The following is a 23,103-nucleotide window of genomic DNA, read 5'->3' as shown; positions in this document are numbered from 1 at the left end:
TCTGGGGCTAGACTAGTTATCCTGTGCTTTTGAACTTGGGTTCTGCTACATAAATCATATTTTCCAAGATGATTTCTTCTTGCTTTACCTCTTTTTTTTTTTTAATTTTTTGGCTGTGTTGGGTCTTCGTTGCTGAGCCTGCGCTTTCTCTAGTTGCGGTGAGCAGGGTCTACTCTTCGTTGTGGTGCACGGGCTTCTCATTGCAGTGGCTTCTCTTGTTGCAGAGCACGGGCTCTAGGTGCGTGGGCTTCAGTAGTTGTGGCTTGCAGGCTCTAGAGTGCAGGCTCAGTAGTTGTGGTGCACAGGCTTAGTTGCTCTGCGACATGTGGGATCTTCCTGGACCAGGGCTCGAATCCGTGTCCCTTGTGGTGGTGAGTGGATTCTCAACCACTGCACCACCAGGGAAACCTACCTTATATTCTTTAATAAAGTTATTTTAGATGATGTTTACCTGTCTTGGCTGACCTGAAGAATACAGAAGGAAAAGACAGGACCTATAAAGAGGGAATATGATTCATTGGAGGCTGAGTGTGGTGGTAGCAATAGGAATGGGAATGAGAGAAGTGAAGCTGGGGAGCAAATGCCAGCTTCCTGGAGCGACCACTTTCTGGGAGGTACCTTTCTGAAGCCCTTCTCAACAGAAACCATGGTCCAACTGGTGATGGTGGAAGATGGCTTGTTTGAACAAGGGCATGTCCCCTTATAACCTATTGTAGGCTACAGTTAATGGACACTCTCCTCTTGGTGGGTCTGTTCAGTAATAGTCTCCATAAGCCCATGTGGTTTCTGGCTAATGCTAGTGCCAGGAGCCTCTTAAATTTGTTGGTAACATAGGCATGGAAATAGTCACTGGCCAACTGCTCTAGCCAAGTAGCACTTAACACTGACAAGTAAAACAACAGCTGGTTTCATTTTGTGAGTTCCCAAAGTGCTTCCCAAGCATAATAGGCGATGAGTGTGGAAAATTGTAAATGCTCTATAATTATTTCAGCGCCATCCATTTGGGAGTGGCTCCATCATGAATTACAAACCCTTCAAAGACTAAGGACTGTACCCAGAAGCATAAAGACTCATAGATGCACTCTAACACACAGCCTGAGGAACAAGGACCTTTGGTGGCATCTTACTTGGATCACTCCTTGACTCCACATTCTGTCAGCACATTATGACCCTAAGCTGCCCTGCGGGCTCTTGCAAGTGTTTGCAGAAGTCATGCAAATGCTTTCTTGCTAATTGTTTCCAGTGATAAAGATGGCCACCCATTCTTTACTCTTCCTACCTTTGAGAGGTATCGTCCAATCCTCCTCCCCTTGAATCTTGGCTGACTTGCTTGACTAACAGGATGTGGTGGAAGTGATGCACTGGGAACTCTGAGACTAGATCACAAGAAGTTTTACAGTGTCCACCTGCATTTCTTGGAATACACTCTTGGGAGCCCCACCCCACCATGCCAATGGCCAACTACCCTGAGGCTGCCTTGCTGGAAAGACCACATGTAGGCACTCTGGTAGACAGTCCCAGTTGAATTCTACCTTCTAGATATGTCTGCCAGTGTGCCTGACTAGTGAGTGAAGCCTTCTTGGAGGCTCCAGACCAACCCATCACAAGCTGAATACCACAAAGTAACCTCACTGAATCACACATGGAGGTGGAAAATTACCCAGCCGTCCCCTGCCTTAATTCCTGACCCACAAAATCATGTGATATAATAAAATGGTTGCCCCTTAAGCTATTGAGTGTTAGGGTGGTTCACTACACAGCAATAAATAACCAGAACGACCATCTAATCAACTACAAATTCCTGGAAAATAATGGATTTTACTTTCTCTTAGTTTCATTTTAACTGTTCTTTCCCCACACTTAACTTCACTGTTATCCACCAAATACCTTGCTATGCATGAAAGATAAACCTAATCAAGTTTTCTGAACTAAGTGTATTTTAGTCTATCTCTTTCTGTTTTAATAAACATCTAGAAAGATCCCTCATTTTTACAGTGAACAGAATCATTTTTGGTATCAAAAAAACTCTGATTTAATTTGCCAATTCCCTGTGTATTTTAGAGATGATCAGTTTATGGGTTTAATATTTCCATTACCATCTTCATGATGACTTCCTGCAAAAAGGAAATGTGACTTTTATATATGCTCTACTTCGTTTACATTATTTGGGACCATGTGAAAGCCCAATCTGATAGCTGAACACAATACAATAATTGTAGAAATTAACAACAAAAAAATAGTGAATGTGGCCAAAGTAATGTCTGCTTTGGGGAATTTAATAAGATTTCCTTTGGGTCTAATATTTAGACCACTCCTCAGCATGTTGTAAGCACTCAATAAATGTTAGCAACTATTGATATTAAAGACATATATAATTTTCAAACCCAGCTTTAGCCCAGCAGGAGATAAGCTACTCTGCTGAGTTCAAAAACTCAGAGCCAAAATTCCAAGAAATGTGATGCTTTGCTAAGCCTGTGCGCCCTCATCAGAAAATAAGTAATGTTTCTGCTAGACTCTTTGAAATATTATAAATGATAGGAGTATCCACTTGTATGCCCCAACTAGGAATCACTAATATACTCTGTCCTTTACTTACAAATGAGGAAACCAAATTCCAAAGATAATATTGGAAATGCTTCCATGACTCTGTCTATTCATGCTGCCTCTCTTGAAACAAACCATAATGAACCGTTGTTTAGAACAAAGAAAGGGAAAGGGGGAAAAGTTCTCCTGAACTCGGCTGAACTCATCTGTCTTAGAGATGATGGCAGAACATTGGAATAGACTTTGTACTTGACTTTTACAATGTATCAGATTAAGAACTCAGAGTATATATATATATATTTTTTTTTTTTAAGATTTATTTATTATTTATTTATTTTTGGCCGCATCAGGTCTTAGTTGTGATACGCAGGATCTTCGTTGAGGCACGTGGGATCTTTCTTTGCAGCCTGCGGGCTTCTCTCTAGTTGTGACGTGCGGGTTTTCTCTTCTCTAGCTGTGGCGTGCAGGCTCCAGGGCGCTTGCGCCCCGTAGTTGTGGTGTGTGGGTTCCAGAGCGCGTGGGCTCTGTAGTTTGCGGCACACGGGCTCTGGTTGAGGCACGTGAGCTCAGTAGTTGTGGCACTCGGGCTTAGCTGTCCTGAGGCATGTGGGATCCCAGTTCCCCAACCAGGGATCGAACCTGCATCCCCTGCATTGTAAGGTGGATCCTTTACCACTGGACCACCAGGGAAGTTCCAGAGCATATTTTAGAAGCTATAGCAACCTTCTGTAAGATGTTTTTCCAGATGTGCCCTTAGACATCCAAAAACTACTTGAGACCTGGGTCTCCTATGAAAATCTTCTATTATAGGGAATGTAATTTATGAAAAGGAAATATTAACTGACATCTTGTACAGGTCATATCTTGGGCCCTAGATTTAGTCACCACACCAATCTATTTTTATCCTCTAACTACATTGTAGTATCCTAAAGCATTAAGATTTACAATCTTATTATTGTACACTCAAATGATATATTCCCAAATATGTAGGAGGTTTTTTCCCCAAATCATCCTAAGGGATGATTATAGTCCTTTTATTTTAGTCCTTATAAATTCTTTCATAGTGTGAGGGTACTCCTTTAGTTACCTTATTTTTTAGAGCCACATTAGCCTGAACAATTTCAATAAATGGTAGTTTAGCTGCTCAGAGAGATTACTTCATGAAACTTATTTTTTTTAAAAAAGGAGGGAAGGAAATATATTAATCAGTATAGGGTAGGCCATTCTGCTGTAACAAATTAATCCTGAAATCGCAGAGGCTTAAAACATAAAAATTTACTCATACAAAATTCAGTATGGGCCAGAGTTGACACTTCAAGAAGTTGTCTTTCAAGGGGTGGCTTACCTTTAATCTCTTAGTTCCACTCTCCAATACAAGACTTTCTTAGTTGCCAATACAGAGGACAGACAGAGTAGGAATGTCATGTAGGGGTTTCTCACTGCCCCAGGTAAAGTAATCCATGTGTTTCCACTCACATTTAACTGTCCAGACCTGCCCGACTACAAAGGGGTCAGTGAGGATGGTCTTGGTCTTCTATGTGCTCAGGGATATGAAAAGAAGATCTAGTGAATGCAATGCATTTTCTCTTTCACAGGAGGCAAAATCTTAATACATATTTAGTAATTATATGATCTCACAATCACAAGAGTTGAAGGGCATTATAAACAAGCTTTTTAAAAAAATCACCTTTAGGGCTTCCCTGGTGGCGCGGCGGTTGAGAATCTGCCTGCCAATGCAGGGGACACGGGTTCGAGCCATGATCTGGGAACATCCCACGTGCCGCGGAGCAGCTAAGCCCGTGAGCCACAATTACTGAGCCTGCGCGTCTGGAGCCTGTGCTCTGCAACAAGAGAGGCCGCGATAGTGAGAGGCCCGCGCACCGCGATGAAGAGTGGCCCCCGCTTGCCGCAACTAGAGAAAGCCCTCGCACAGAAACGAAGACCCAACACAGCCAAAAATAAATAAATAAATAAATAAATAAGCTCATTTGTATCACTAAAAAAAAAAAAAAATCACCTTTAAAAGCAATACTGGAGCAATACCCCAACTGGAACAACTGGATATTCATTTGAGAAAAAGAAATAATCTCAACCCTTTCCTTAAGACATACTTGGAAATTAATTTGATATGAGCCATAGATCTAAACTAAAAGCTAAAACTATAATAGTTCTAGAAGAAAACATAGGAGAAAATCTTCAAACTTAGGGTAGACAAAGATTTCTTGAATAATAAAAAGTATAAAACTTTTTTTTAAACTGGGTCACATTTAATTTATTTATTTTCTTTCTTTCTTTCTTTCTTTTTGGCCACATCATGCAGCTTGTGGCATCTTAGTACCCTGACCAGGGATTGAATCCAGGTCCATAGCAGTGAAAGCACAGAGTCCTAACCACTGGACCGCCAGGGAATTCCCCTCAAAGAGTAAAACTTTTGCTCTATGAGAGAAAATAAAAAGTCAAATCAGAGTCAAAGAAAATATTTACTATATCCATATTCAGTATATATATACAAATATTACAATTCATTAATAATAAGACACACAGTCTGATTTATTTTGATGGCAAAAGATTTGAACAAAAACTTTTAAAGAAGACATGACAATAGCCAATATAGGATGAAAAGATGTTCAACATCATTAGTCATGAGGGAAATGCAAATCAAAGCCCTCATGAAAACCTGAAACCATAAAACTCCTAAAAGAAAACAGGGGGAAGTGCTCCTTGACATTGGTCTTGGCAATAATATTTTTTAGATAGGACACCAAAATCACAGGCAACAAAAGCAAAAATAAACAAGTGAGACTACATCAAACTAAAAAACTCTACTCTGCAAAGGAAACAATCAATAAAATGAAAAGGCAACCTATAGAATAGGAGAAAATATTTGCAAATCATATATCTGATAAGGGGTTAATATCCAGAATATACCAATAACTCCTAAAACTCAAATAGCCAAAAAACAAATAACCTGATTTTTAAAATGAGCAAAAAATCTGAATAGACATTTTTCCAAAGAAGACATACAAATGGCCAACAGGCCAATGAAAAGGTGCTCAACATCACTAGTCATCAGGGAAACGCAAATCAAAACCAGAATGAAATATCACCTCACACCTGTTAGAATGACTATTATTAAAAAGACAACAGATAACAAACGTTGAGAAGGATGTGGAAAAAAAGAAACATTTGTACACTGTTGGTGGGAATGTAAATTGGTACAGTTATTATGGAAAACAGCATGGAGTTTTCTCAAAACATTAAAAATAGAATTACTGTATGACCCAGCAATCACACTTCTGGGCATATATACAAAAGAGATGAAAACAGGACCTTGAAGAGATATCTGAACTCCCATGTTCATTGCAGCATTATTCACACTACTGAAGATATGGAAACAACCAAAGTGTTGATTGACAGACGAATGGATAAAGAAAATGTGATACACACACACGCACACACACACACACAAATAGAATATTATCCAGCCATAAAAACAAAAAGAAATCCTGCCATTTGTGACAAAATGGATGAAACTGAAGGACATTATGCTGAGTGAAATAAGCCAGACACAAAATGACAAATATTGTTTGATCTCACTTGCATGTGGAATCTAATTGTGTCCAATTCACAGAAGCAGAAAGTAAAGTGGTAGTTTCCAGGGGCTCAGTGGTGGGGAAGGAAATGGAAAGATTTTGGTCAAAGGATACAAACTTTCAGTTATAAATATACAGCATGGTGACTATAGTTAATAATACAGTATTATATACTTGATATAGTTAATAATACAGTATTGCATACTTGAAATATGCTAAGAGAGAGATCTTAAGTGTTTTCACCATAAAGGAAACAAAAGGTAACCATGTGAGGTGGGGTGTGTTAATTAGCTTAACTATGATAATTATTTAATAATATACAGGTATATCAAATCATCACATTATACATCTTAAATATATACAATTTTGCCAGTTACACCACGAAAATTGGGAAAAATAAAAATTCATTCAAAAAAAGTCTAATGAGATACCACTGTACTCGGAAGGCTAAAATAAAAAACAATGATAATCCTAATTGCTGGTGAGGCTATGAAGCAACCAGATCTCTCATACATTGTTGATGGGAATGTAAAATGGTATAACTACTTTTAAAGGACAATTTGGCATGTTCTCATAAAGTTAAACATGTACTCCGTGTGACTCAACAACAAAACTCCTAGATATTTACTCAAGAAAAAAAATTTTTTCACAGAAATACTTGTATATGGATTGTTATAACAGCTTTCTTCATAACTCCCCAAACTGTAAACAACCCAAATTTCCATCTAAAGTAAATAGATAAATTTCACTTAATCCATACCAAGAAAAAAGAAAAGTACTGATACACAGCATGACTAGATTTAAAAATCATTGTGTTAAGAGAAAGAAGCCAGACACTAAGAAAACATACTCTATGATTCCATGTATATGTTATTCTAGAAAAGGAAATGCTAATTTGTAGTAACAGAAAGCAAACAGTGCCCTGGGATGGATGGAATGACCATAAAAGAGATTGAGGGAATTTCTGGGGATGATGAAAATTTTCTACTTCTTGATTGAGTCAGTGGTTACACAAGTGCTTGCATTTGTCAAAGCTCACCAAATTGTTTGTACACTTAAAGTGTCTGCATTCTATTTTGTATAAATTATACCTCAATACAGGTGATTTTTTAAAATACTATAAGTGATCGTATTTAGTGATCACAAATATATACTAGAAGGATGAATGGAAAAAAGTTTTAATATCATGAAAACTGCGCTTTGGCTTTAAGATAAAATTACCTGCGGCAACATTATAGATGATTTTCAAAAGTTCTTTCTCTAAACAACTTTAATAGAAATTAATATATCGTATTGCAAAAGCCATGTTAGTGGACCAAAATAAAATGGCTATTTTAAGGACAAAATCATTAATGTAATGACCTTGAATTAATGTAAATGGGGGAAATATTTCTAAATTAATATATAATTCTTAACACATGATGTGAAAATTTTATCAAATCGCTCAGAATCTCATCAGAAGACAGAAACTACTTGAATATTTAAAACAGAGAATATTTAATACTGGGATTGATTCACAGTGAAGGAAGCCCAGGACAAAAGGAGATGATGAGGCAAAAAGCAGACGAGAGGACGACAGGGAGTTGAGTTGTTTGCTTTTTCCCTGTCTTTGAATAACATTACAGAGCCCACAAAGAGGGCTCAGCCCTCGCTGACTTGGGGACAGAACAATTACTCAACTCGCCATGCTCACAGCACACACAACAGGAATCCAAAGGCAGAAACCAAAGATAAAGCTTGCGGACCATGAGGTGGTCCAGGCGGGAGTGAACAGCAGGTGTCAGCACCAGCAGGTCAGGCAGAATTCGAGTGAACGTGCCTCTGTGACAGCTGTCCTCCATCCTCAGGTTCTCCTGTGTGGACTCCTCATTATCAGGATAATCCTCTTAGAATGTTTCCCCTAGACCTTCGAGAAATAGTGCAGTCGGAATTATGTCACTGCTGTACCCAAAGATCTATGACAAAGTGAGCATTTCATTATTACAAGTCAAACACAGCATAGACACAAAAGCAGCCATAATTTTTTTTCAATTTTGCTGTTTATGCTAACATAGTTCATTATTCTATTTTTATTGTTCCAAACTGGCATAAAACAATGCAGATTACTCTTCGCTGAGCCCCAGCCCCACCTATAAAATAATGAGGTCTTCTTAGGCAACTTGGTAAAGTGGAAAGAGACTAGACCTATCAGAAGACTGGGGTTCTAGTTCTAATTCTGCCCCTAACAATCTTAGGCAAATCACTTAACCATCAGGGGTCAATTTTCTTATCTGCAAATGAGCTAGGTGGACTATTTCATCTTTCAGGGCCATTCCAGCTCTAACTGTCTGAAGTTTCTTCATCAGTGACCTTTGGTTTCTTTCACCACCACCCTCCGCTCTACGGGCATGTACTAGGTACTCGGGATGCGAGTGACCCAGACGAGTGGATGTGCTCTAGGAACCCCAGGTTGATGAGGGAGATAGAAATCCAGTGTGTGTGAGCCATATACATGTCTCATTGATAACAGAGGTGAATCCAGAGGGCCCCTGGTAGAAATTGACAGTTGGACATGATTTAGAAGAAAGTCAAGTGTTTATGGAAGCTTCAGGAATACATGTTGTCTTTTTATTGGTAGCCTTCAGAAGATTGCAGTTTTTAAGTGTAATTTTAGTGGAAGACACTTGAGGTGCTCAACATTATATACTTAATTAAATTTAGCTTCTATTGTAATTACTGGTTTTCAAGACTGCTAACTGGAAATCCACATCAGTAGTGGGTAAGTTAGGTTCTGACAGCCTAGAAACTCAAAATGTGTTAACAACGGGTAGTGATTTACAACCTTGACTGAACCTTAGAATTACCTGGGGAATTCTTTGACCATACCAAGGACTAGGCTCCACCCCCTGAGAGATTCTGATTTAAAAGATCTTGGGACCCAGGCACTGGTACTTTTTTAAAGCTCTCCATGTGATTCTAATGTACAGTCAAGATTGACTATCATTGAACTAGGAAAAGAACTGTTTTTTGATCAAAATTGTAGGTCAGTCATAGTGCAGGGTGAAGCAGGCTGTATTTTACCCATATTAGAAGCCTGAGTTGTTTGATTTCAAAGCTCTGATTCTCATAACACACAACTTTTAAACGAACCTAAGGCAGTAGATGGGAACCCAGCTGATTTCATGCAAGAGGTTGTTTTGCTGCCCAAACATATTCCCTGTGGGATTTCTTCAAGTAGGTAGCTCAAAGCTTTGCATTGAAATCACAATTCCATTTAGCCTAAACATTTATAATACATGCAATCTCAGCAAACTATTCTGTGAAGCTATTGGTACGCCTTTCATTTGTGTAGCACACTAAAAGAAAAATGGCTTGCTTTTGCAAATCACTCCCATATATGAGTTGAGGACAATTTCACCACCCCAGGGATGGATTAAATCCATCCTGTCCAGCTGGCAAGACTAGAAGGCCAACTGGGTAAGTAACTCAGCATCCCTAACACCAAGCACTAAACCAGCTAAAAGCGAGTGTGGCTAACACTTGCTAATGACCAAATCCAATTCATTTATCATGTGGACCATTGAAGTGCTGGGACCCCTCCAAACAACTCCCTTAAACCTTTCTAAGTTGTTAGGGGAAATTCTGCTTGTTAGAAATACAGAATGTCAACCCTTACTCCCAACCTACTAAATTATGTGAGATGAACTAAAATTGTCAGTGGATGAAAAACAGAAATGGATACAAGACAAATTAAGGAGGTAGAATTCACAAGATTTGGTTTTGATGGGATGTGGGAAAAGGTGACGTCAAAGATGATGCCTGGGTTACTGGCTTGGATGACCAGGTAATGGTCACTAAGACTGAGGACACTAGAGGGGGAACAGAGCTTCTCAAGAGTTCCTCTTCTGTCTCCACCTACTTTTTCCATCCCTTAAATGTGTTGATCCCTGGGATTCCTTTTTGACCTGCGTTGCTTCTCTTTTGACACACCTGCTCTCAAAGGCTTCATCCCTCCCCCACACACACATCAACAGCCTGCTCAAGGTCCCAAAGGCACATCAAACTCCGTTTATGATCTTTCTCTCAAAACCTACTCTACCTCAATTTTCCAGTTAATAGAATCCAACTTATCTACCTGTTGACTAAGAGGAATGACCAAAAAGTTTAGCCTCTCTCTTGAGACTCCACATGAAATCAATCACCAAGTCTTACTTTTCCATTGTCTAATATCTGCCCCCTTCTCCCACACCTCTCTGCTCTTATGTTAGTTCATTACTGCTCGCCTGAGCTGTCGACCTGAGTCCTTATGTTTTCCCCTATCACCACTCCTGTTAATCTACCTCTGACTGCCCCCACCATGCGCTACTACTACTACATTTAAAGAGCTATTTCTAAAACACAAATCTGGTCATGTCTTTCCCTGGTTTAATGTTCTTCAGTGGCTCCTTGGCATGCCAGGCAAGGCCTTCCATGGCGCCATCCCTGCCCACCTTTCCAACCTCATCTCCTGAGGTTTGCCCAACATATTTTGCATTCTTGTCTCATGCCAACTTTGCCACTCTGAATAAGAATATGGACTAAACAGTAATGTCAGGCATCCTATAATGCTTTTAATTCATTAGGGAGTGAATTTGTCTACAAATTCAAAGTCTCTTTTTGGGTCTCCAATGTATTCACCATTGAAGGGATGAAATTCTTCATCAGCAAAGGTTTGTTGAGTGCCTTTTCTTTGTACAGTGTTCTCTAGATGCTCTGGGCAGTTGACAAAATAAGATAAAGTTTTCTTATTTGAAGGCCCAGGAAGCACCCTTAACTTCTTATTCCTTAAACTCTCCTAGTCTACAGGTAGAAAGGACCATTGAATCTTATATTAGGAGCAATGTTTATCCATATGGTGTTAAGTAGTTCCTACTAAAGGCTCAGAAATAGCTACCATTTATTGAGTACCTGCCAGCTCATTTCCTCCTCACCTGGATCCCACAAGTTTGATATTATTATCCCTTTTTATCCAATAACATCTTTATTGGAGTATAATTGCTTTACATTGTTGTGTTAGTTTCTGCTGTAGAGCAAAGTGAATCAGCTATATGTATACTTATATCCCCATATCCCCTCCCTCTTGCATCTCCCTCCCACCTTCCCTATCCCACCCCTCTAGGTGGTCACAAAGCACCGAGCTGATCTCCCTGTGCTTTGCGACTGCTTCCCAATAGCTATCTATTTTACATTTGGTAGTGTATATATATCAATGCCACTCTCTCACTTTTTCCCAGCTTACCCTTCCCCGTTCCTGTGTCCTTAAGTCCATTCTCTACGTCTGCGTCTGTATTCTTGTCCTGCCCCTATGTTCTTCAGAGCCATTTTTTTTTAGATTCCATATATATGTGTTAGCATACAGTATTTGTTTTTCTCTTTCTGACTTACTTCACTCTGCATGACAGATTCTAGGTCCATCCACCTCACTACAAATAACTGAATTTCATTTCTTTTATGGCTGAGTAATATTCCATTGTATATGTGTACCACATCTTCTTTATCCATTCATCTGTTGATGGACACTTAGGTTGCTTCCATGTCCTGGCTATTGTAAATAGTGCTGCAACGAACATTGTGGTACATGACTCTTTTTGAGTTATGGTTTTCTCAGGGTATATGCCCAGTAGTGGGATTAAAGGAAACCATAAACAAGATGAAAAGACAACCCTCAGAATGGGAGAAAATATTTGCAAACAAAGTAACTGACAAAGGATTAATCTCCAAAATATACAAGCAGCTCATTCAGCTCAATTTTAAAAAAACAAACAACCCAATCCAAAAATGGGCAGAAGACCTAAATAGACATTTCTCCAAAGAAGATATACAGATTTCCAACAAACACATGAAAGGATGCTCAACATCACTAATCATTAGAGAAATGCAAATCAAAACTACAATGAGGTATCACTTCACACCGGTGAGAATGGCCATCATCAAAAAATCTACAATCAATAAATGCTGGAGAGGGTGTGGAGAAAAGGGAACCCTCCCACATTGTTGGTGGGAATGTAAATTGATACAGCCACCATGGAGAACAGTATGGAGGTTCCTTAAAAAACTAAAAATAGTATCCCTTTTGACAGATAAGGAACAGGGTTGCATTCATTTGATTTACACCCACTAGAGGCAATTGTAGACTCCACGAGGTCAATAAACATCATGCATTTAATTTATTCCTGGAACAAGGTGCTCAACCAAGTGTGTCTTAGATGAGCAAGTGAAGGAATGAAGCAAAGAGCTAGTGAGTGGTAGAGCTGGTATCAAGACCCAGATGATCTGACCACAGAGGGGCTGCTCTATCCTTGTAACAGTAAACCCAGCATAGGAGAACATCCAGCTGATGAGAGGCCTGACCAAGCTCCTTTAGATCCACTCTTTCTGGCCTTTCTGTATGTGGTTTGAAAAGAGTAGGGGAAAAAATACCTGACCAGTCTCATAATGGTGCTGAGAAGAGAATTTAAGAAACATTTTATGAAACCTTGTAACTAACACTATAAAATAATTAAATAAATATGATTCCTAATATCAGCATTTAAGGTTCATTGTTTCTTTATGGATGTTGAATATACATTCTTTTCTAGGATTAAGGGAACAAATGAGTGAAATCCCTTCTTCATTTTGCATCATTCTTACCGTCTCTTGTCGCCCTTACCATCAGGGTTGAAATGGAGATGTGAATGATTCTTATGTAACCTCCAGAGGGGTTTTTATGAGGTCACACAGATCCATACGTGTCTGATAGATTTACATCAAACACTCCTTGTAGGAAAAATACATTAACTAAAATGAGGTGTATTTGGTCCAGGTTTAGACATTGCCTATTAAACAAAATCTATTACACTGTCAAGGACACTAAATCATTTAATTCAACATTTTAAATGTGAGAAGTTAATGTTGGTGGGAGAGCTAAGCACATTATACATGTATCATCCTAAAGGCAGAGACATGAAAACGTCTAAACCATTAGCCACATAAAGTTTCACATGCTTTATTCTGGTAACCTTCAATCAGTTAAATTATGAGATGACAATTTAGAATAATTATCCCTGCAGTAGTCAAGTAGATGCAGAAACCCCAAGAAGTAGACAGCTTGACTCACTAATATTTCAGCTTACAGCCTGAGACTGTCTGAACAGTGACGGACTCACCAGTTTTACGTCCCTCTAATAACGTTTCATAAAATATCAAGGAAGACGGGACTTCCCTGGTGGCACAGTGGTTAAGAATCCACCTGCCAATGCAGGGGACACACGTTCGAGCCCTGGTCCAGGAAGATACCACGTGCCGCAGGGCAACTAAGCCCGTGCGCCACAACTACTGAGCCTGTGCTCTAGAGCCCGTGTGCCACAACTACTGAAGCCCGTGCGTCTAGAGCCCGTGCTCCGCAACAAGAGGAGCCACCGCAATGAGACGCCCGCGCACCGCAACGAAGAGTAGCCCCCGCTCGCCGCAACTAGAGAAAGCCCGCACGCAGCAACAGACCCAACGCAGCCAAAAATAAATAAATAAAAATTAAAAATAAATTTAAAATATATATATCAAAGACGAGTTTGTGGCAATGAGCAAAGAAAGATTTCAAGATCCTAATCCAAATCTATGCCCATCTAAAACAGGAAGTGAAAATACTCCAGAAATGATTTTTTTCTTGTTTAAATTCACACAGATGACATTAAATTCTTCATTTATTAAGTCATCCATTTACAAAACTATTCTGTAAACCCTAGCTTTAAAAAGACTTTGCAACTATTAAATATAGAACGGATAAACAAGGTCCTACCAAGTGGGGAAAGTGGGGCGGGGGGGCGGTGGTGGTGGGATGAATTGGGGGATTGGGACTGACATATATACACTAATATGTATAAAATAGATAACTAATAAGAACCTACTGTATAAAATATAATTTTAATTTAATTTAAAAATAAATAAATAAAAAATAAATTTTAAAAAAATGAAAGATCACTGCCAAAAATATTTATCTTACTAATGATTGCAGATAAACCATTATGGATTTTTTCATTAATTAAAAAAAAAACAAACAACAAGGTCCTACTGACAGCACAGGGAACTATATTCAATATCCTGTGATAAACCATAATGGAAAAGAATATGAAAAAGAATGTGTATATATATATATGTATAACTGAATCACTTTTCTGTACAGCAGAAATTAACACAACATTGTAAATCAACTATATTTCAATAAAATAAATTTTAAAAATAGAAAAAGACCTTGCATCTGTCAATTTCAAAAATATTTTTGAATTGCATTTTTAAGTATTTTTATGTTGATCAAAACTAGCTGATTCCTAACATATATGTCTTTGGATCATTACTTCCAAAGCTCTCCCTTCAAGGTCTGTCATGTTTATCCTTCTTTTTTTTCCATAATGACCACTACAGGTCATATCCAAATAGTGACCACTCAGTAAATATTTGTTGAATGAATGGATACATGAATGAACAAATGAAAGACTGGCAGGCCTCACAAAGATATCTGAACCAGACCACAGCAGTTTTACCAACTTTCCAGTCTTCCTCTGTTCTTGTTCATCGTATAGACTTGCCAAGTTAACCTTGTCCCAAACATCAATTTCTATGCATCAGCCTCTTGCCCAAGGACTACCACCTCTATGGTAATTGGTTTCATGATGAGACCCTGCCTCACTTAGTTCCAGCTGACTGGACTTGGCCCCTTTGCTCTCATTGGTCCCCTTCCTGGGAACGAGCTGTCTGCTCAGTTTCTGAGAGATCACAGGGCTTCCCAACATGTCAGAGCACAAATGCAGCCTTGGGGGCCCCCAATACACCAGGCCTCTCAGTCCAAAGGCCAACAGTGAGGTCCTGAAACAAACAGCTAGAAACATGCTGACACTGGATTAATGCAGCTGCGTTGAAGTGCTCAGGTTTTGTTAGTAATAAACATGAATCCAAGTTCTTCCCCAATTTTAATAAGCATAAGAATCACCTGGAGGTCTGAGAGCCTGCATTTCTAACAAACTCCCAGGTGACACTGATGCTGCTGGTCCGTGGACTACACTTTGAGTACCAGGGCTCCGGGGCAGGGGTCGTCAAACTTGGCAGCACACTGCAATTTTCTGGAGCGTCTTGCAAATGCTAATGCCTGAGCCAAGCCCAAAGATTCTGATTTGATTCGTCTGGGGTGCAGCCTAGACATCAAGACTTTTAAAGCCCCTCCAATTATTCTAGTGTGCAACCAAGGTCGAGAACTTTAGACCTTCTTCCTCAAACTGTTTTTTGCATTATTTCCCCCTGAAGGAGACTTTTTAGACATTTTTTCCCTAAATCTCCCTCATGAAAGTTTAATATCACAGGTATGTCATATACCAGTTTATGTATTCTCTGCATACCTGTGCTTTATACATAAGAAGAAGATTTTTCCATTCCCCAAGAAGCAATTTCATGCCTTTAGGGGTGAAATCACCCCCCATCAAGAAGGCAGGCTTTGGACTATGCCTAAAGACCTGGTTTTGTCCAAGCATCCGCATGTCAGTCTCCAAGACAAATCCCTCCAAACGGAAGCTCTCCATCTCAGGCACAAAGGGCCAGGCTGGAGAGAGACGACCGAAAGGCGATCAGATCAAGGTGCCCACACCCCTGCATCCTAGGCCATGGCGGGCTGCATGGCCTGAAACTCCCGTGTGCTTTCTACCACGTCTTTATCCTGCAGCCACAAAGGACAATATATGTCCTGCCCAGTTAAAATAAGTAAGCTACAGTGCTTGTCTATGTATCCCTACTCCTGTTCACAAGCCAAGCCTCCTTTTATATTGCCAAATAGCAACCAAAACATCTGCTTGGAAACGAACAGGCTCTCCATCACCACGTAAAGCAAAATGTCTTCAGCAGACTTTTTAATGAGTGTGCTAATTCCTAACACCAGCTCAAGTTACACCATAACTTGTCAAAATCATGTAGGAGGGGTGGGTCATAGCTATCAGGGGCAAACAGCAGTGCATTCTAAAGACAGAGGAAGCTAGACTCCAGTTCAGGTGTAAAGCCCTGGCTGTAGGGAAGGCAGATGGAAATGTGGTAACAGAAGGGGGAAGGGATGGGTTAAAAGAAAGGGAAGGAAAAGAAACTAACATTATTTCCTGCTTACTTTGTGCCAGGTGGTGGATGAACATTATTTCCTTGAATGTTCCCTCATGAGCCTAGGAGGTGGGTATCATCCTCCCATTCTACAGACAAGGGTCCAGGGATTGTGAAACTGCCCAAGGTCTACTCCTAGTAATTGGGGGAGCCAGCATTCAAATCCTTATCTGTCTGGCTCCAAATCCAGTGTTCTTTCTAGTCTACCATGCTGCTCTCCCAGCCCCATGACAATAACACAAAAATGAACCACTGTCACCACTAAAGACAGCCCTCCCTATTTTAAACCAGGAAGATCAGGATGACCTTGACATGACAGCAGGACTCTGAGTCCTGCAGCAGCTTCAGAGTATAAGTCCAAGGCTAAAATGGATATTCAAAATTGGCAAGGGCGCATCTGCAATCAGGACCCTCACAAAGCATGGATTCAAAGGTCTGAACCGCACTGAGGCACCTGAGGTCCTAAGGACCAGGCATAGAAGGAAGGGAAAAGCAGTGATAGGACAGGGCCAGTCTACAGCTAACCTTAAGTAGGGCGGAAAATAAGGGTCTTGAGTTTCCTAAGGACCCAAAGACACCAGAAACTATGGGGGAAAGAGGGGAGGGGTGGTGATGGTGGTAAGAATTCCAGGAAGTGGGGAAAGGACTAGAACATGGATGGCCCCAGAGCAGAACTAACTTACTTGCCCTGCAAAGACGAGGCCCTGAGCCGACAGCCCTCTGCTCTACCTGGGCTGTTCCAACCTCAATGCAGAGAAGATAGGAAGGAAAACAGAGTTGAGCAAACCCCCAGCAGTTTAAAAATGAGATCTGCTCCTCCAAGAAAGAAGAGTGATCTTCCCCATTCTCCACCCAGACCCAAATCATGGCCTCACATGCACACAAGGACACAGAACCAGTGATAAAGCTGACCATTAACATCTGCTTTCATCCAGGAGACAATCTCTTGCCCGCTCATTGGTTCCCTCTCTCTGTCTACACGGTGCAGCCTGAAACCCATCCAGTGCCATGACAGGCCACCCTTGAATTACAGGGCTGGCCCACACATCTCTCTACTGGAGTTACAGAGGAAATCCTGGGGGTGAACCATCTGTCTTACCATCACCAACTGTGCTACTGACCACAGCCCTCTCCCTTCCCAGCAACACCGAAGTATAAGGTCCGCTGTGAGGGAGACCACTTCCTGTGGACGTCCACATCAAGTTACTTTTCAGAATAACACATTTGTGGAAAAAGGGAAAACTCCTGAATAATATAATACATTGAAAGTCAAAAGTTCCCCAACAATTTCCACTCATAACCACCCAGAGCTAGAAATCACCAGGGATGTAAGAGCTGCTTCAGGCAGGGAAGAGACACAGGCCATAACATCTCACAGCCATAACAACCTTACCATGCCTGAAAGGCTAAGAATGCTTAGGAGGCCTATTGGAGGCCCTCACCATGGGACGAAAACTAAAGAACCAGCACATAAAAGTTATCTCCTCCAAGGAATTTGTTCAGATTATTGTCACAATATTTTTAAATGGCCGGACAGGCTAAGAGCAGATTTATCTCCAATGCCCCCCAGAGTCAGGTGTCTGGCACGTTCGTATCAGGTGAAACCTGTCCGTAGGGCAGAGAGAAGGGATCTGTCCCCATTTACAGGAATGAGGGAGAGAGCTTGTGCCCCCTTCCTCATCTTGTTACATGTTCCTAAATTTGTTTAGCTCCACAAACTAACCAGTTGGTTTCTACTCAACATGTTTATTAAAATATTGACTAAGAATTGGCAGTGTTGGGTAATGCTGGCCTGGCAGGAGATTCCCCACATGGTGTTTTGACAAGAGCAGTTCAAAGGGCCCCTCTGAACTGGCATCACAAAGCTTTGCATTCCCAGGAGTAGTGAAGCAGAAGTAGTTTATTTAACTCCCGGAGGCATACTTTACTTTGAATCTCTCACTAAATCTGACAAGAGGGTATCTGAACATTCTGATGGGAGACAGCCTGTCAGCAGAGACCCGTCTCTGTTTGGCATAAGCAGCGTTGTGCAGTGAGACCAAATTTGGGGGAGTTGCTCAGTGAGAGCCTTATGTCTTGGCAACAAAGATCAAGATCAACAACGTCTGGGCAGATCAAGAGAGTAGCAAATACCTGGAGTATGTACCGACTCCAAAATAAAAAAAAACAGGGAGGGAGGGAGAGAGAAAGAGGGAAAAAGGAAGGAAAGGAGGGAGGAAGAGAGAGAACGAGGAAAAAAATAAAAGAAAGAAGAAAGAAGTCCAATACATTCTTACTAGTCTGAACTCGTAGAGATTCCTCAGATTCACTGCTCAGTAAATTCACTGAGTAATTGTGCAAATTCCCTGGATAACTGTCAGATACTCTTCTTCTCCTTCTCCCAGCCCCCATGGAAAGGTTCATTAAATTAAAAGTGCAGTATTGGACACTATCATTTTTTGTAAAACAGCTGGACATAAGAATTTATAGTGTTTGCTTGTATTTTTATGGACACCGCCCCCCTTGCACCCAACCTGGAAATGCATACAAGTAACTGCAACAGTGGTTACCCTAGGGTGGGATGCAGGGCAACTGGGGTCGGGGTGGCGGTGAGACAAGGCTGGAAGGGAGATTCTTCCGCGGATACCTTTTTACGCTTTTTGATATTTGAACCATGTGAACGTGTTGCCCATATAAAAATTAAATGAAAGGATGGGAATATAAAAAAACAAATTATTTAAATAGCAGCCAGCAGAAGCCCCATGATAACATCAGATTAGGAAGAGGAGGAAAAGGGAATACTCAACGAGCATTCCCTCTTTCCTTCCACTCCCACCCCCTGCCTTTCCCCATCCCTCCCAGTCACACCTGGGGTTTGATCCTGCAAGCCACTGGGACATCTCAGGGCTCAGCAGAAGCTGAGACTGTGACAGCTGCCTGGTCCTTGGAGCAATAATAGGAAAGCCCCAAACTTGACCTGAAACCTAAAGCAAGCAAAGAAAGTCTGACTCAATCAAGACTAGGAATAGAAGCACGTGGCAGGGAGAGGTGCCTGAGGATCTGTGAAGAGCAGCAGTTAGAAGCGTGTGCTCTGTGGTCAGAAACCTCAGGGCGATGCTTCTCCTCGAGCCTCGGTTTCCTCCTCTGTGAAGCTGGCGTGGTGAAGAGCCAAAGACGGGATGCGTGCGCAGCCCCGCAGCCCTGGGCCCGGAGGAGCGCGGAGCTCAGGGTGTAGCAGTCACTGTTCCGCTCAACCACACCCTGAGACCGCTGCTCGTAGCAGCCTTCAGTCCTGAGCGTGGAGCAAAAGAGTGATCGGCGCAAGATCAGCAAACTCTCGAAGTGCTCACTGGACAATCGGAGATGATGAGTTTCTGCTCCTCAGAAGCAGCACAAGGGAGAGGCTTTGAAACCAGAAAGAAAGGCTTCCCTCCCAACCCCTTCTACGTAGTAACCATGAGCCTTCACACAAATTGCTTCATCCCTCCGCTCCCCAGTTTCTTCATCCGCTAAATAGGATGACCCCAGGATCTACCTTATGAGGACCGTACGTGTGTGATACAGCGCCTAGCACAGACTTGGCACCCTCAAAAAGGGAACTGTTCATTGAAGTGGGAAGGCGGGGGTGACAGGGACAGACCAGGATCCAAATGAATGAGTAACTTCTTCCACCCAAAATTGTGTGAGTGTTGCTGTTATTAATTTTGCATTTAGTTTTCTGCCTTAACACAGAAGCTAAGATTTCTTGTTTTCGTTGCTCTTACTTTTTGTTGTTCATTTGTTTGTTTTAGGCATAATATTTGGAATAATGCTGAAAAGAATGCCACAGGGCCAATGTTGAAGGAATCTTACTCACTTCGCCACGGCAAAAACACCGTTAACCATCAGCATTATTACTCCAAATCTGCAGGGACCTTAAGACACCTCGCACAGAGGGCCTATTATATTTGACACTTGGAGCAGACCACCTTTTCAACACCTGCTTCACCTCAACCAAATTATTTTCAGTTATACTCATGTTATATGAGTAATAACCATTTGTTCTTTAGCTATAAAACAATTTAAAAAGAAGAAGTTTCTATTTTAAGGATGTTATTCAAAATTTAGTAAAATATTTCATTTATGAACTAATATTTGCACTTACCAAATAAAAGTGTTACACTTTGCAATTACTGTTTTAAATTTTAAACACAAACTCTCCAGGTGGTCACACAGGTGACAGAATGAAAATAACTCAGGCCCTAGTCTTTGTCTTTATATTCACTGGGATATCATGGTTTATTTCAAATCTGCTATTTAAACACAGAATCTGCAGTATCATGGAGTTTGGAGGAGTGTACTCGGCCCAAAGCAAGGTTGAACAATTCTAGACCATTACACATTTTCTCTCAAAACTCAGAGGTCTGCTATATAACAGGGAGTTCACCAAGTTAACTTGCATGTAGAATACAGTCTTTATTAAGGAATAAGGAAATTTAATTTGAGGCTGACATATGTATTATTAAGTCTCAACAGCAATTTTAATAATTGTTTAGAATATAGGCAACAAAAAGATTTTTGGGCGTATGAGTATCTTATCACTGACATGGTTTAGAATTGCCCACACATGGTGATAATAAAAAGCAAACCAACTTTTAGTCGGTTTTATTGTTTTTAATCTCTTTACAGATATTGCTTCCACCCAGGGCAGGCCCCCCTGCATGGGGGCCTCTCATCAATCCAGCTGCCATGGTTCCAACTCCCAACCTTAGCACATTTAAAGTGGAGGTTCATGTTAATCAAAAAAACATCCGTTGACGTAGCTACTCCTGTAGTCCTCTTTTCATAATTCTTTTGTATGTCAGGCCATTTGGCCTTGAGATGGATTCATCTGTGGTCTAAGACATTTTTGTTGAAATTTGAAAACAAGAGGGTGTTACCAGGGGAAAGCTGGCTGGTTGGCTGGCAGCAGAGGCACTGGGAGGCAGGAGGCATTAGGTTGGTGAGTTTACCATGACTCAAGTTTGTTCCACAGCCTTGCCAGTCTGGAAACTGGGCTTTTCCACTATTCCCAGATGCTCCAGGCTTGAAAGCAATGAATAATACAGACTAGTTGTGTATTCATTGACAATGGGGAACACAGCATTCCCATGACTAGGGGCCTAACTCCTCCGTCTGGCTCATCCCTGTGGTGGACCTCTGTCACTGTTTCTGTTTTGGGGGACCTTGCCCCACATGAGTGGTGTCTCCCAAGGAAGAGTCAGAGAGCATGATTTCCTGACTCCCTCGACGCTAAGGGAAGCCATGTGACCTAGATTTTTCCAATCAGACACACCCACCTGAGATTTTGACCTAGCATTGGGCAAAATCAGAATTTTTTGAGGATGGTGTTGAAGGTGCTTTTAAGGCAGCAGTGGCCAATGAGTGGGTATCGGCTTTCCAGCACATCTTTGACCAGTGCTGGTGGCAGCAGTGAGATTGTCCCTGGAGCCATCCCACTGTGAGGTCTGCTTCAGGCCACAGAGCATCCAAGCATAACCCTCCAGCCCTCCTAGAGAGGATGTGAGCTGTCCAAAATCCTGTAATAAACTTCATTCCTGCTTCATTTAGCTGGAATGGGTTTTGTTATTTCCAGTATCCCAGGAAGCCACATTAGTAATTAGAAAGTTATATGGAGACCATGTAGTGTAGGTAGATATAACAAGGGATTTTTTTATGCAAGCCAATAACTTTATAGGAGAGCACATTTCCAGTATTTCACCCTGTCCCCCAAATAGGTATCCTACCCCTATAGTGATGGGCATGCATTGGCAGAATTTGCTTCTCTTAAATTCATTTTGTATGCTATAATAAATATGTTCTTTCTTGTACTGTATTAACATCACTGGTTAAATTACAAGTCTGAGAGCTATTCCCACAGGCTGACACAGCCTATTTCATTTTATTTAAGTGGTCTAATTTATTTCTACTTAATTTGGCAATCTTATTTCTAGACTCCCATGAGCTGGCTCCTCCCATTTAATTACATTTAATTAGTCTAATTTATTTCCATTTAATTAATCCACCTTATTTCTAGGTTATTGGTGGGCATCTCACTGATACCCTCATATCCACCTACAGTTGACATAGTTCTTAGAGTTTTTTTTTTTCTCAAGATTGTTAAAGATAAACTCATTGAACTCATTGCAGTGTGAATTAAGGACCCCATTCAAAGCAATCAAGTTCTTCATACTCACTTTCTACTGAACTTCACCACAAGCTGTTCAGTATTTTAGAAAATTCACTTTAAAGGCTGCCATTGTGTTTCAAAATAGCAGAACAAACCACAGATCAAATGTAAGGCTCAGTGACACCAGGTAAAAATTACTCATCCATTTCCAAAGTTGATGTGACATATACCTAAACATTAACTGATGAGAGGCTCTGCTGAGAAAAAAAAGCTCACAACTGGTCAATCAACTCCTATAACTCTTGGGTGATTTTCAGGCAGCCCCGGCAAAGGCAGAGGGATGAACAGTTGCCCCTTGATTTCCACAGATTCTAAAACTAGAATTCTATAAGATCAGACTCCTATGGGACCTCTAGAAGCCTGGATGTATTTAAATCATGTTTGCTATCTTATGACGAGTTATTGCCAGGCAAGGTAACTGTTGGCAATGTAGAATACTGATTTTCCAATATAGCTTTCCTGCCAATATTGTTTTGTTTGTTGTATTGTCTTTGTTCTATTTTAGCTTCATAAGGTGAACTAAAGTTTACCTAGAAAGATGCTTTTGATAAGTTCACTGCATTTAGAAGATTTGTCAGCTGTCAAAAGTTTTCCCTGGTCTTTCAAACATCCTGCTTTCCTTTTTTTTTTTTTTAGCTGATATGTGTATTTTAC

Source organism: Eubalaena glacialis, chromosome 9, assembly GCF_028564815.1.
Source record: "Eubalaena glacialis isolate mEubGla1 chromosome 9, mEubGla1.1.hap2.+ XY, whole genome shotgun sequence".
Taxonomy (NCBI): Eukaryota; Metazoa; Chordata; class Mammalia; order Artiodactyla; family Balaenidae; genus Eubalaena; species Eubalaena glacialis.
This window is presented reverse-complemented; position numbering follows the sequence as displayed.